Genomic DNA, 15248 nt, shown 5'->3' on the forward strand with positions numbered 1-15248 from the left:
TCAGAGAGAGGAAGTAGCTTGTTCAGGATTCCATAGCCAGGAAGAGGCAGAGCAGGGCTGTGTCCACCTGCTTCCAATGCCCACTCCACCACACTCAGATGACACGAAGCACCCGATGGCTGGATGCTGGTTGGTAAGAGAAGGGAAAGAGCAAATGGGCTGGGATTGTCACGGAGGGCTTCACAGAGGAGGCTGTCTTGGCAATAACAGACGTTGAGAGAAAGGTCACTCCAAGTGGGAGGTGCAGTGTAACCAAAGATGCAAAGGGCAGAATGGTTAGCAGTTAGGAGTCGTTTCTGGATGGACCGGAGCAGTGCTGGAAGGCGGGGGCTGGTTTAAGGGGAGGTTGAGGCAGTTTGGACACGATGCACAGTGCAGCCACAGCAGGTTCTTGAGAACAAGAGTGGCAGAGTCAGCCTCAGGTGCTAGAAGGAGCAGTCGGTTCGGCCATCAGATGGGAGCAGGATGCCTCACAGCTCCCCCTCTCCCCCGCAGTGGGGAAAAGCCCCCTGGAGAAGCCCTCATTTATTCCCGGAGAATCCAGGCCCTGCTGCTTCCTTTTCCATCCTCACTCACTGACGCAGATAATCCAAAGAGTCATTTCAGCTGCTTGGAACAGCAGGGTTGGATTTTGTGCTACCTGATTCTTAATTCAGCTGCATTCGCCTGAGATGCCCACCCCGTTTCCTCCAGGCCAGGCACTGAGAGAGCTGCCACTCATGGCCAGAGCGGAGTAGACGTGGGTGGTGGTAAGGGCACGGGAAGGCAGGCAGAGCCCCACGGGGGGCAGAGCGGAGTGATGAAGCGAACAGGGCTGGGGGCTGGGTAAGTGGTATGCAAACTGCTCAGGAAGCCCATCTCTGCCCCATCGCCCTGGCCCTGGAGAGATCACCCAGACATGCTGTTGGAAGGGGGCGGGGTCCTGCCCTTTTCTGTAGTGTGTTATGCTGGGGAACCCAGAGGGAGGTTAGGGAATCTCACCACACATGCATGCTCCACCTTGCCCACCTTGCCCCAGCCTCCCATGAGATGGCTCCTACCATAAAACAGCATGGACTATGGCCTCGAAGCTGGCCAGATTCCCCTTCAGGGAAATCAAAGGAAGTGACTTGGCCTTTGTTCTGTGACACAAAAAGACTCAGGGACTCCCCATCAGAGGCTGGTCTCAGGAGGCTGATGCCACAGCAACTGCACTAATCGCTGAACACTTAGCCTACACCAGTCCCACGTGCGGGACCCTATGGGTGTCACCATCCCCACTCTATGAGTGAGGAATCAGATTCTCAGAGGTGATTCCCAGAGGATTCCAGCCAGGCCGTGTGCCTGCTCCACCCTGACCCCCTAAATCAGAATAGCCAAGGTTGGGCTTAGGAGCCCCTGTTTTTAACAAGCTCCTCCAGGATATTCCTCCAGACACTGAAATTCTCTCTTCACTTCCCCCACGATGAACTGTGCCCTGATGTCTGCAGGGAGAGGGTCTGGCGTAGACAGGGATTAGGAGAAAGCAGGACATCGTCAGATAAGATGCCCAAACTCAGACATGGATTAGGACCCATGAAGTGGGGGAAAGGGCTGACCCTCAGGAATGTATTGAGCTAAGCTTTCAGGAAAATTAGACCCCCCGCCTCCCCAGACCCAGAGTCTGTCTGAGTTTAGCTTCACAGCTTGAAGGCTGCTTCAGGAAAGCTGATATAGCAAGAAGGAACAGGAACCTAATACTTCACAGGGGCCCAGCAGTCCTCCCAGGGCCACCCTCTGGAGACCCCACAGGCCTCAAGGCTATGATCCAGGTCTGTTCACTCAGCACCTGGCCAGGTGGGCCGGACAAAGGCAGGGTGGGGCTTCCAGCTGGACCTGGAGCTTCATATAACTCCCTGCTACCAGCCTCTGCTACCCAGACTAAGGCACGGCTTTCCCTGGAGGAAGAGGGAGTAAAGGTCCTGTGTCTACTCAGGGTCTAATGGCCCCTGCTGGAGGAGGGGAAAGGGAGACGGCAGAGGGAGGAGGTCAGAGCCAGGCCCACATACACTCTGGGGCCCTGCTGACTCTGCAAGAGTCCAAAACTCTAACATTCCATGGGTGAAGATTCCAGCAAAACCTCATAATTCTAAGATTCCAACAGGATTCCATGTTTTTAAGATTCCACTACCATATGATTCTATGCTGCCAATTCTTGAAATTTCAAGTCCCATTGTTCAAGTCTGATCCCCAAACCTGAGGGTCCCAGCAGTGACAAAGCACAAAGAAAGAGCAAGAAAGAAAGAGATGGGGAGGGAGACAGCTAAAAACAGATACTAACAACTCCATCCTTTGAATCTGAATCACCTCCTTCTGAGTGTGATGGTGGATTTCCCTCCCTGGTAGAGGGGTAGAATTGCCCACACCTGGCCCTCCCAGTGGCCGGGGAGCTGACTACCCCAGGCTGCAGCAAAGCCCCACACAGCCCTCAGTGCCCACTGGCTGGTGGGCTAGACAGCTCAGTTCAGGAGCCTAGTAGGGGCCCCAGTGGCTCAGTTTAAGGAGGGAATCATCTGGGGTGGACACCCCCCACCCCCTTAGAGAGGAAGCTGCAGGGCCAGGGATTTGCTGAGGAATCTTTCCCAAGCACACCACCCCCCTGTTCAGAACCCAAGTCTTAACACTGGGAAGCCATAGGGTCTTGCTGCAAACCCCAGAGTCAGGTGCCTTCCCTCTGACAGTCAGGAAGCAACTTCCGTGACCACACAGTCCCTGCCTCCATACAAAGGACCCCCTCACCTCCCAGCTGAGACCACTGCCTATGGAATCTGGGAGACCAGCTGAAAGAGGTGCCTCTGGGTTGCTCAGAGCCTGGTAATCAGTCTGGCTGCTTTCCCCTCCGTGGACAGGGACTCTGGTGGGCAGGGGGCAAGAAATTGAGCCCCTGAGGTTGGCCTGGGGTAGGACCGGCAGGGACACTCACTCACAGCCAGCCTCTTTCGACTCCACAGAAGAGCAATTCCTGGTTGGCCATGCCCAGCCCCAAACCCTAATCATAGCTGCTATTTCTTGAGTGCCAACAGTGTGCAAGGTGCTGTGCTTAACTTTTAATACACGGTGTCTTGCTTAACCCTCACACAGCTCTGTGAAACAGGTACAATTATTATTCCCCCTCCACAAACTAGGAAACTCAGAGACGTGTGTGGTAGCCTTCCCAGGTCACACCGTCAGCCAGTGGTCTCTGGCCCAGTATCTGCCCTCGTAATCACTATGCTACGCCGCTACCTGTGGTCCCCACTCAGCCCCGCCCCACTGTCAGACCCTTTGCCAATCAAATCCAGATCCCCAAGGAGCACCCTGTTTGGGGGCACTCGGACACCCCCTCTGAACTTGGCCTCCTGAACCCGCTGTCTGAGCCATGGGCAGTGGGTGTGGGCACCTGGACTGCCCACCCCCGAGAGGTTCACTCTAACCTCGGCCATGCAGCCAGAGTTCACAACTGGGGCCCGTGGGGTCTGGTGTGGTTTCACAGAACTCTGTTTCTTCTGGTCACAAATATGGGTTTTCCTGACAATGCTGGGGAGTCAGGGAGGGACGCAGCTGGGGCTCTGTTGGTTGTGGGTCAGCCCTGGCTCCCGGGACCCCCACTGTTATGACCGAGGAAATCTCACCAACTGGCTCCATGAGCAACCCTGAGCCTGTTACTCCAATGCCTTTGTAGGAGTATTTTTAGCAGAACCTTTTTTTCCCCCAAAATAAATGTGAATTGCAAAAATTATTACTTGGACTCACAGTATTTTTTCTCCCTGAGGTTCACCAGGGAACAAACAGGAGCTCCTAAAGGTCCTCAGCAGGTTTCTGAAGAGTGACTAGGAGTTTTCCAGGGCTAAGGATGAAGCCAGGGTTGGGGCTGGGGTGGGGACTTGGCCTGGGGTGTTGAACTCGAGCAGTAATTCCTAAGTGTTCTAAGAACATTCATTCGTGTTTAAGAGTTCGAGCTCTGCTGTCAGGGGGTCCTAGGATTTGAATCCCAACTCTGCCATTAGTTAGCTATGTATCCTTGGAGAGGGCACATCATTGCTCAGAGCCTCATTTTCATGTCTGTAAAATGGGGCAATAATGCCTAACTCCTGGAGTAGAGGTGAGGATGAAATGAGATGAAGCCTGTCAAGTGCTCAGCACTCACAACCGTTAGCTCTTAGTATTTTGCCGGGAGGAAGCAGGGCCCACGTCTGTCATACACTCTGCTGTGTTCTCCACAACGAGGACAAAGCCTGACTCATAGCAGGCTCTCAATAAACGTGTGTCAAATTCAAGAAAGGGGATTTGGGGGAGGGTTCCATGGTCAAATACGTTAGGCAAATTCTGGGCTTGGGCAAGTTGATCAGATTTCTTTACTTCGGGATATTGCAGAGCCTTAACTATGCCAAAAGCACAATGTGAATCTCTAAAAAAGTGTTATCATTTGCAGGGTCTCCCCTTGTGGAGGGAGCAGCTCTCAGTGTCCCTGGGAGTATAATTGGAGAAGTTCCCCAGCGTCTGGGTACTGCCCTGGTGCTCAGAGGGAGAGCGGTGCTGAGGCTGAAGCTGGGCCCACAAACATGTGGGGGTAGATGTCAGAGGGGAGGGTAGTGGGAGGTCTACCTGATGGCTTGACATTCAACCACAGAGAGCATAACAGACCCTACCTTGCAAGACCTTTGTGAAGCTTAGATAGTTAACGGGTGCCACAGTGCCCAGCAGAGAGCCTGGCACATAGCAGGGGCTCAGTAAGTTACTTCCTTACTGCCCCCAGGAGCAGCCCTGCCATACCGGTTGGGATGGAAGGCAGGGGGATGGACTGAAGGGTGAGCTAGGCCTTCTTTCTATGGAGCCACTCTGCCCCCTGGGGGCTGAGGCTGGTAACAGGCCAGACCTGAGCCTCAGAGGAAGCTTGGCATCCTGGGCTGGTGGGGTGTGGTGACGACTTGACTCTCTGCCCCCTGCTCCCCACCCCAGCGACGGTCCCGGCCAGTGGGTGGGGACCTAGAGGCACAGTGATGGGGCAGAAAGCAGAGACGTTGAACCAAAGGTTATCCCCTTACCAGCTGCCCTAGATGCCTCTTCCCAGCTCCCAACTCCTGACTTAATAATACTGTGTCTCGGGTCCAGGATGTTGGCTCCAGAATTTCTCTACAGTAAGAACCCAGGAGCAGCCAATCTGGTTGGGATGAGGAACTAGGAAATTTCTCCTGAGGTTGTAGCTACTCGGCCAGCATGCTCTTTATCCGCAGATCTCAAGTTTATCGGGCATGGCTCGGGGAGGAGGCAGCTGATGGAGACTGCCACCCCCGGCACCACCATCCACACTGTGTCGCTGAGTGCCCAGAGCCACCAGAGAGGCGTATTACCAGGGGTGTGCGAGTAAGTGTGTACCAACCAACTCGCCAAGCATACTTCGGGAATGCTGGCTGACACCTCTATTTGAGTCAAGGAGTAAGATAAGAGTGAAACAATGGGGGAGGGAGGAGGGGGGAGGGACAAGACAAGGGAAGGGGATTAAGAGATACAAACTACCAGATATAAAATACATAAGATACAAGGATATAATATACAGCCCAGAGAATATAACCAATATATATATATATTTTTTGGTACGCGGGCCTCTCACTGTTGTGGCCTCTCCCGTTGCGGAGCACAGGCTCCGGATGCGCAGGCTCAGCGGCCATGGCTCACGGGCCCAGCTGCTCCACGGCATGTGGGATCTTCGCGGACCAGGGCACGAACCTGTGTCCCCTGCATCGGCAGGCGGACTCTCAACCACTGCACCACCAGGGAAGCCCTATAACCAATATTTTATAATAACTTTAAATGGAGTATAATCTATAAAAACATCGAATCACTGTGTTCCACACTTGTAACCAAAATAACACTGAAAATCAGCTATACTTCAATTTTTTTTTTAAGTGAAACAACGAAGGTTTATGTTGGAACTTTTCTCGCTCCACAATGCCATGGGTGACTTCTTTACTGAATCAGATAATAGTTTTCAAATACTGGAAGAATATTTCCTCAGTTTTTTTGTGCTATTCACTACGTCACAGTTTTCGATTTAATCTGCATTAACATGTTATCCATTACTTTCTTAGGTCTGGACAATCAACACAATGATAAATAAATCAAGCCCTGATGGGCAGCAACTGCCATTTTCTACAGTGTAAGTGGCCATCAAGGTCAATGTCAAACTACCAGTGTGAGTCACTGAACAACAGACTTTGGAAGAGATGCTCAGTAACGTATCTTTTTTTTTTTAAATAAATTTATTTATTTATGGCTGCGTTGGGTCTTCGTTGCCGTGCACGGGCTTCCCATTACAGTGGCTTCTGTTGTTGCGGAGCACGGGCTCCAGGTGCGCGGGCTTCAGTAGCTGTGGCTCGCAGGCTCTAGGGCACAGGCTCAGTAGTTGTGGCACACGGGCTTAGTTGCTCCGTGGCATGTGGGATTTTCCCGGACCAGGGCTCGAACCCGTGTCTCCTGAATTGTCAGGTGGATTCTTAACCACTGCACCACCAGGGAAGCCCAACATATCTTTTTTATTTTTTGGCTTATGAACAGAAATGTGTTTCTCACAGTTGTAGAGGCTTGCAAGTCCAAGATCAGGATACCTGCATGGCCCTGGTTCTGGGGAGGGCTCTCTTGCAGGTTGCAGACTGCGAACTTATCCTTCTCATTGTGTCCTCATGTGGCAGAAAGCAGAGCTTAGCAACACATGGTTACATAATATTTCCAAAATTCAGATACAATAGATGTAAATAACCTCAAGAATACAAATAACAGTAATACATAGTAAAATAATTAGGAAGCGATTTGTTTTGAGTGTCGTCTTTGTTTTTAACACACTTTATGCTATTGTAAATTTATATAATTTTTAATGATGGCATTGTTTAATAACTGCTTCACAAAATTCCTGAAAATGTAACAACTGGCTCCAGCACTACCGTGGGCCCTTATCCTGTTTTACAACAGTAGAAACTGAGGCTCACAGAGATGGGGTGTCTTAACTGCTCAAGGTCAAGATGAATGGGGCTTGGTTGGGGTAACACCCAGGTATATTTTACTCTAAAACTGAGTTCTTTCCACTGTTTCCTAGATTTTCAAACTCCCTGCTCAGGAAGATCTGGAATCTTCTCTCTCCACATCTTTTCTGCGTTCCTAGGGTACTTCAGCACAATATACAGAATTTCCTCTTCCTCCTCCTCCCTCTTCAAAACCAATCCTGAGGCTGGACCCTCCCCTCATACTATTCCAGGGACACTAAACCCTGGAGACTCTGAGGCCAAAGAAGGAGGCCTTAGGTCCAGGGGAGAATGAGAGATGTCCAGCCCAGCTGGCACATGCTCGGGTGACCTGCCCCAAAAAGCTCACCCTTAGCTCACACCTCTAAGTGGTAGAAAGAGCTATGGGGCCCTGCAGAGCTGTGATGGAACCCCACTGATAAACTTGTGACCTTGGGCAAGTCACTTCACTTCCTGGAGTAAAATGGGGCTTATAATCCCTACCCTCAGGGTTGCCATGACAATTATCTAAACACTGCCTGACTTCTTTCGCAGTTTCCTTAAATGGTGTGATTGAGTGGATGCCAGGGAGCCCCACACTTGTCCCTGAGGCCTGGAATTCCATCATAAAGGGTCGCACCTTGGGTTTTCAGCATTGCCTTCTTCCAACTGTTCTTTTTTTTTTTTTTTTTTTTTTTCTTTTTGCTGTATGCGGGCCTCTCACTGTTGCGGCCTCTCCCGTTGCGGAGCACAGGCTCCGGATGCGCAGGCCCAGCGGCCATGGCTCACGGGCCCAGCCGCTCCGCGGCACATGGGATCCTCCCAGACCGGGGCACGAACCCGTATCCCCTGCATCGGCAGGCGGACTCTCAACCACTGCGCCACCAGGGAGGCCCCCAACTGTTCTTTTTAATTCCATTATGCTTGGAGAAATAGGTGATCAATTCCGAGTGCCCTCAAGAGGGAGTCTGTTCAGGCTTCTTCCCTGACTGAGGCCCTGGGATCTTCCCCTCTTCCCTCTCTCTTCCTCCTGTAGGTGGGAAAGCTGTGGCATGGCCTCCCTGGCACGAGGTCCACAACCAGAGGTCCTGGCTTGGGTCTTCCCTTCATGAGTCTTCATCTTACCAGAAGGGAAATCCCACCATATTATCTGAAGTCCTTGTAGGTCATTCTGAAAGGCTCATGGTTCACTGCAACCAGCCCTTAATGTGTCTGTCCCTGACCAGTCTTGACCCCTCCCAGCTGCCCACAGTGACCACTAACCATAGGCCAGAGACTGACTGATGGAAGATGCCAGATGACTTGACCTTCATTCTGGCTCTGCCACTATATCCCTGTGTGATCACAGCAAGTTGCTTCCCCTCTCTGAGCTTCATTCTTCTAACAGCAGACTTTTTTTTTTTTTTTTTTCTGTACGCGGGCCTCTCACTGCTGTGGCCTCTCCCGTTGCGGAGCACAGGCTCCGGACACGCAGGCCCAGCGGCCATGGCTCACGGCCCCAGCCGCCCCACGGCATGTGGGATCCTCCCGGACCAGGGCTCGAACCCATGTCCCCTGCATCGGCAGGCGGACTCCCAACCACTGCTCCACCAGGGAAGCCCAGCAGACATTTTTTGAGTGTGTTCTCACACCAGGCACTGTGCCGGGAACTGGGTTGCATACACCCGGGAGCAGGAGAGACAAGGTCTCTGCCTTCGTGAATTCGACAGCCCTTATTTAAGCAAAGAAATGGAATAAAGGCAAATTGTCACAAGTCCTTGGAAGGAAACCAGCAGGTGTTCATGATGCCAGTCGGAGAGGGCAGCAGACTTTAGACAGAGCAGCAGGGATGGTTTCCTGAGGGAGAATTTGAGTAGACAGCTAACCAATGAGGAGAAGGCAGCCACGTGAAAACCAGCGGAAACAGAAATGCGACAGGCCCCCCGACTCCTCACCATGGAAGGAGACTTCAAACGCTGCAACTCGCAGCCCTGAGTCCCAAGGAGGTGCCCAGCAGACCTTGTACAGGAGAAAAGGGAGGGCCTGGTGGGCTGAGCTTCGCCTCCACCTCCAACTCCACCTCCTCCAGAATAATTCTGCTTTTAACTGTTTTAAAGATTGGATTTGGATGTTTCTGAGACAAAAATGATATAGCTGAAAGATACTCAGAAACCACTAGAAACTCATCTCACTCGTGATGAGATGATGGCGAAGAACTCTTCCAGGTCTAAATCTTAGGCTCTCTGCATTCATGACATAAAGGGTGACTGCTAGGGTCACAGAAGAGGGAGTGAGAAGCCTGCAAATGCCCTTGGAAGAACGGGGCAGGGCAGGCAAACCTCTCATCCATGGCTACATGAGCGGTGATTCTGGAACTCAAAGAGCCCCTAGTTGTGCAACCTTGAGTGGGTTGCTAAACCTTCCTGGATCTCAGTTTCCACCCCCTTGACCTGCAGGTGTATAAGTTTCCTGTTGCTGCCGTAACAAATTACCTAAAATTGCTAAATAAATTTAGTGGCTTAAACTACACACATTTACTGTCTTACAGTTGTGGAGTTTAGAAGTCCAACACAGGGCCCACTGGCCTAAAAATCAAGTGTCAGCAGAGCTGTGTTCTTCCTAAAGGCTCTCGGGAAAAATCTGCTCCCTTGCCTTCCCACCTTCCAGAGGCTGCCCGCCCGGAGGTGGGGGCGAGCTTGTTCCTTACATGGGGTGAGGGTAGGGATGCGTCCAGGGGTTGGGCCAGAGGGGTGGCTTAGGTGTTTTGTCCACCCCTCTAGTGGTGGTGTGTGCAGGGGGCATGTTCAGTACCCTGCTTTTGCTCCCAACACCCTGTTTTTGCTCCAGGCTCTTCAAAAGTGACAGTTGGGTTTTTTGATCTCTTTGTATCTTTTGGGTCCAGAATTTGCCCCAACTGCCCATGCACGCAGTTATTTTTAGTACCATACAGTTTCTTTGTATTTTGTTGCTCAAGGAGAGGTGTGTCCAGGTGCAAGTATTGCAGCACTGCAGCAAAGGGTCCCAGGTCCCAGCAAAGGGTCCCAGGTCCCAGCCTGTCTCACCAATAACCCAAGGTAGTGTCCCCATCTCAAGATCCTTAACTTAATCACATCCATAAAGTTCTTTTTTATCATATAATGTTAACATTCACAGGTTCCAAGGATTAGGATATGTACATTTCTGGGGGGTCATTATCCAGCCTACCATAATTGAACTTGATCAGAATTTAAAATTTTTGCTCTGTGAAAGGCCCTGTTAAGACAATGAAAAGACAAACTACAGACTAGAAAATATTTGAAAACTATATATCTAACAAAGGAATAGTACCTAGAATATGTAAAGAATTCTCAAAACTCAACAATTTTTAAAATCCAATTAGAAAATGGACAAGACATAAAGAGACATTTCACTGAAGAGGATATACAGATGGCAAAAAAAGCATATGAAAAGATTTTCGATATCATTAGTCATCAGAAAATTAGAATTACAAAAATAAAAATAGTAACAATACCAAATGCTGGCCAAAATGTGGAGAAACTAGATCACTCATACATTGCTGGTTGGAATATAAAATGGTACAGCCACTCTGGAAAATAGTTTGACAGTTTCTTTTTTTAAAAACGTATCATTCAACCATCAGTTGCCCTCCTGGGCATTTATCCCAGAGAAATAAAAACTTATATTCACACAAATACATGCAAACAAATGTTCAAAGCAGCTTTATTCATAACAATCTAAAATTGGACAACCTAGATGTCCTTTACCAAGTGAATGGTTGAATAAACTGTGGTGCATCCGTACCATGCAACCAACCACTACTCTGCAACAAAAAGAAACAAACTGTTGACACTTGCAACAACTTGAATGAATCTCCAGAGAATTATGCTGAGTGAGAAAAAAAACCCAAAGATTACACACTGTGTGACTCCTGTCAACAGAAATAATCAATAACCAATCTGTAATAAGAATAAAGGAAAGGGGGCTTCCTTGGTGGCACAGTGGTTAAGAATCCGCCTGCCAATGCAGGGGACACAGGTTCGATCCCTCGTCCAGGAAGATCCCACATGCGGCAGAGCATCTAAGCCCATGCACCATAACTACTGAGCCTGTGCTCTGGAGCCCGCGAGCCACAACTACTGAAGCCCGTGCACCTAGATCCTGTGCTCTGCAACAAGAGAAGCCACCACAATGAGAAACCCATGCACCACAAGGAAGAGTAGCCCCCTTTCACTGCAACTAGAGAAAGCCCTCACGCAGCAATGAAGACCTAACTCAGCCAAAAATAAAATAAATAAATTTAATTAAAAACAAAAAAGAATAAAGAAGAGTTTTATTTGAGCCAAACTGAGGACCAAAGCCCAGGAGACAGACTCTCAGGTAGCTCTGAGGAACTGCTCCAGAGAGCATGTTTTTCAGCGCAATTTTATATCTTGTCAGAACAAAGAACATCAAACATGACAGGGGTACATTCCTTCAAAGTTTCTCCCAAAATACAGATTTGTACATACATAGGAAGTCAGTATGGCCTTGGTGCCTGGGGAGGGAGACTAATCATCGAAGAAGTAGTAGCATTGACATCCCAGGAAGGGAGGCATTTATCTCTGTATTCAAAACGGAATTCTTTTTTTTTTTTTTTTTTTTTTTTTTAGTTTCTGCTTTATAACAAAGTGAATCAGTCATACATATACATTTGTTCCCACATCCCTTCCCTCATGCATCTCCCTCCCTCCCACCCTCCCCATCCCACCCCTCCAGGTGGTCACAAAGCACCGAGCTGATCTCCCTGTGCTCTGCGGCTGCTTCCCACTATCTATCTACCTTACGTTTGGTAGTGTACTTCTGGACAATGCAACCTTTTCTTTAATGGTTAGAGGAAAGCAACAGTGTATGTTTGATAAGCCACAAAGAGAAGCTAAACCATGTATGTATAAGCCAGAATGACTTTCCCATACCTCAATATGTGAAAATTTCTTCCATCACTCCATTGATATAATATTCTTGAAATGACAAAATTACATTAATGGAGAACAGATTGGTGGCTGCCAATGCTTAAGGACAGGGTGGGTTGGTAAACAAGTGGGTGTGGCTAGAAAAGGGCAACAGGAGGGATTCTTGTGCTGATGAAAATGTTCTGTATCTTGACGGTATCAACATCAATAACTAGCTTATGATATTGTACTATAGTTTTTTTAAATATTTATTTATTTGGTTGCGCTGGGTCTTAGTTGCAGCACGAGGGATCTTCGTTGGGACACGTGGGATCCTTAGTTGCGGCACACAGGATCTAGTTCCCTGACCAGGGATCAAACCCAGGCCTCCTGCATTGGAAGCACAGAGTCTTAACCACTGGACCACCAGGGAAGGCCCTGTACTATAGTTTTGCAAGATGTTTCCATGAGAGGAACGTGGATAAAGGGTACATTGATTATTTCTTACAGCTGTATGTGAATCTACAATTATCTCAAAATCAAATGTTTAATTTTTAAAAGGACATGCAAAATGCAAGCCCAAATTTTGTATTAGATTTATCAGGCATTAAGACTCCTCAAAATTTTTAAACTTTTGCCCTTCAAAAGACATCATTAATACAAGGAAAAAGTGGGACTTCCCTGGCAGTCCAGTGGTTAAGACTCAGCACTTTCACTGCAGGGGGCACGGGTTCCATCCCCGGTCAGGAAACTAAGATCCCGCAAGCGACGCGGTTTGGCAAAACAAAACAAAACAAAACAACCACAGGACTACAGTGAGACAGGACTTCACAACCACTAGTGTGACTGAAATTGAAAAGACTGGCAGTGCTAAGTGGTAGCAAAGATGTGGAGACATGGAACCACTGCATATGCTGGCAGGAACATAAAACGGTACCAGTGCTTTGGAATACTGCATGGCGTCACACCTAGATATTTACCCAAGAGAAATGAAAGCATGTATTCACACACAAAAAAGACTTATACAGGAATGCATTTTCATAAAGCCCCAATCCAGAAACAACCTAAATATCCATCAAAAGGTGAATGGATAAACAATTTGGTGGCATATCCATACAACTGCATACTATTCAGCAATAAAAAGGAACAAAATATTGATATACACAAAAACATGAATGAACCTCAAAAACATCCTTCTGAGCAAAAGAAAGCAGACACAAAAGCCTGCACTATATGATTCCATTTATAAGAAATTCTAATCTAAAGTGACAGAGTAGACCAGTGGCTGCCCGGGCCTGAGAGCAGGGGAGGGGACTGACTGCAAAGCAGTAGGAGGGACGTTTAGGGGATGATGAAACTTTTCTATATCTTGATTGTGGTGAGGGGTATACATTTGTCAAAATCATCAAAATGTACCCCGATAATGTGTACATTTCCTTTTATGTAAATTATAACTCTATAAGGTTGTTTTTTTTAACATCTTTATTGGAGTATAATTGCTTTACAATGGTGTGTTAGTTTCTGCTTTATAACAAAGTGAATTAGCTATACATATACATATTTCCCCATATCTCTTCCCTCTTGTGTCTCCCTCCCTCCCACCCTCCCTATCCCACCCCTCTAGGTGGTCACAAAGCACCGAGCTGATCTCCCTGTGCTATGTGACTGGTTTCCACTAGCTATCGATTTTACATTTGATAGTATATATAAGTCCATGCCACTCTCACTTTGTCCCAGCTTACCCTTCCCCCCTTTGTGTCCTCAAGTCCATTCTCTAGTAGGTCTGCGCATTTATTCCCGTCCTGCCCCTAGGTTCTTCATGACCAGCTTTTTTGGTTTTGGGTTTTTTTTTTTAGATTCCATATATATGTGTTAGCATACGGTATTTGTTTTTCTCTTTCTGACTTACTTCACTCTGTATGACAAACTCTAGGTCTGTCCACCTCACTACAAATAACTCAATTTTGTTTCTTTTTATGGCTGAGTAATATTCCATTGTATATATGTGCCAAATCTTCTTTATCCATTCGTCGATGGACACTTACGTTGCTTCCATGACATGACTATTGTAAATAGAGCTGCAGTGAACATTTTGGTACATGACTCTTTTTGAATTATGGTTTTCTCAGGGTATATATGCCCAGCAGTGGGATTGCTGGGTCGTATGGTAGTTCTATTTTTAGTTTTTAAGGAACCTCCATACTGTTCTCCATAGTGGCTGTATCAATTTACATTCCCACCAACGGTCCACACCCTCTCCAGCATTTGTTTGCAGATTTTTTGATGATGGCCATTCTGACCGGTGTGAGGTGATACCTCATTGTAGTTTTGATTTGCGTTTCTCTAATGATTAATGATGTTGAGCATTCTTTCATGTGTTTGTTGGCAATCTGTATATCTTCTTTGGAGAAATGTCTATTTAGGTCTTCTGCTCATTTTTGGATTGGGTTGTTTGTTTTTTTGATATTGAGCTGCATGAGATGCTTGTAAATTTTGGAGATTAATCTTTTGTCAGTTGCTTCATTTGCAAATATTTTCTCCCATTCTGAGGGTTGTCTTTTCGTCTTGTTTATGGTTTCCTTTGCTGTGCAAAAGCTTTTGAGTTTCATTAGGTCCCATTTGTTTACTTTTATTTCCATTTCTCTAGAAGGTGGGTCAAAAAGGATCTTGCTGTGATTTATGTCAGAGTGTTCTGCCTAGGTTTTCCTCTAAGCATTTTATAGTGTCTGGCCTTACATTTAGGTCTTTAATCCATTTTGAGTTTATTTTTGTGTATGGTGTAAGGGATTGTTCTAATTTCATTCTTTTATATGTAGCTGTCCAGTTTTCCCAGCACCACTCATTGAAGAAGCTGTCTTTTCTCCATTGTATATTCTTGCCTCCTTTATCAAAAATAAGGTGACCATATGTGCATGGGTTTATCTCTGGGCTTTCTATCCTGTTCCATTGATCTATATTTCTGTTTTTGTGCCAGTACCATACTGTCTTAATTACTGTTATCTTTGTAGTATAGTCTGAAGTCAGGGAGCCTGATTCCTCCAGCTCCATTTTTCTTTCTCAAGATTGCTTTGGCTATTTGGGGTCTTTTGTGTTTCCATACATATAAGGTTGATTTTTAAAAGACACAATGCTAGACCATATTCTTAGATGCGACAGACATAAAAGTACTCCGTCAACTCGCTATTAAAGTTTCTAAATGCTCACTAAATTTCTGTAAACTCTTCCTCTCCCACGGATAACAAACAGTTCGCCACCGGCTGTGGCCCACAGACCACACTTTGAGTAGCATGGCCCTATCCCACTTTGCCAACTCTTTGGTTCTTTAATAGACATCCCTGCAGCCTTACCT

This window comes from Mesoplodon mirus (assembly GCF_964341445.2).
Source record: "Mesoplodon mirus genome assembly, chromosome: 3".
Taxonomy (NCBI): Eukaryota; Metazoa; Chordata; class Mammalia; order Artiodactyla; family Ziphiidae; genus Mesoplodon; species Mesoplodon mirus.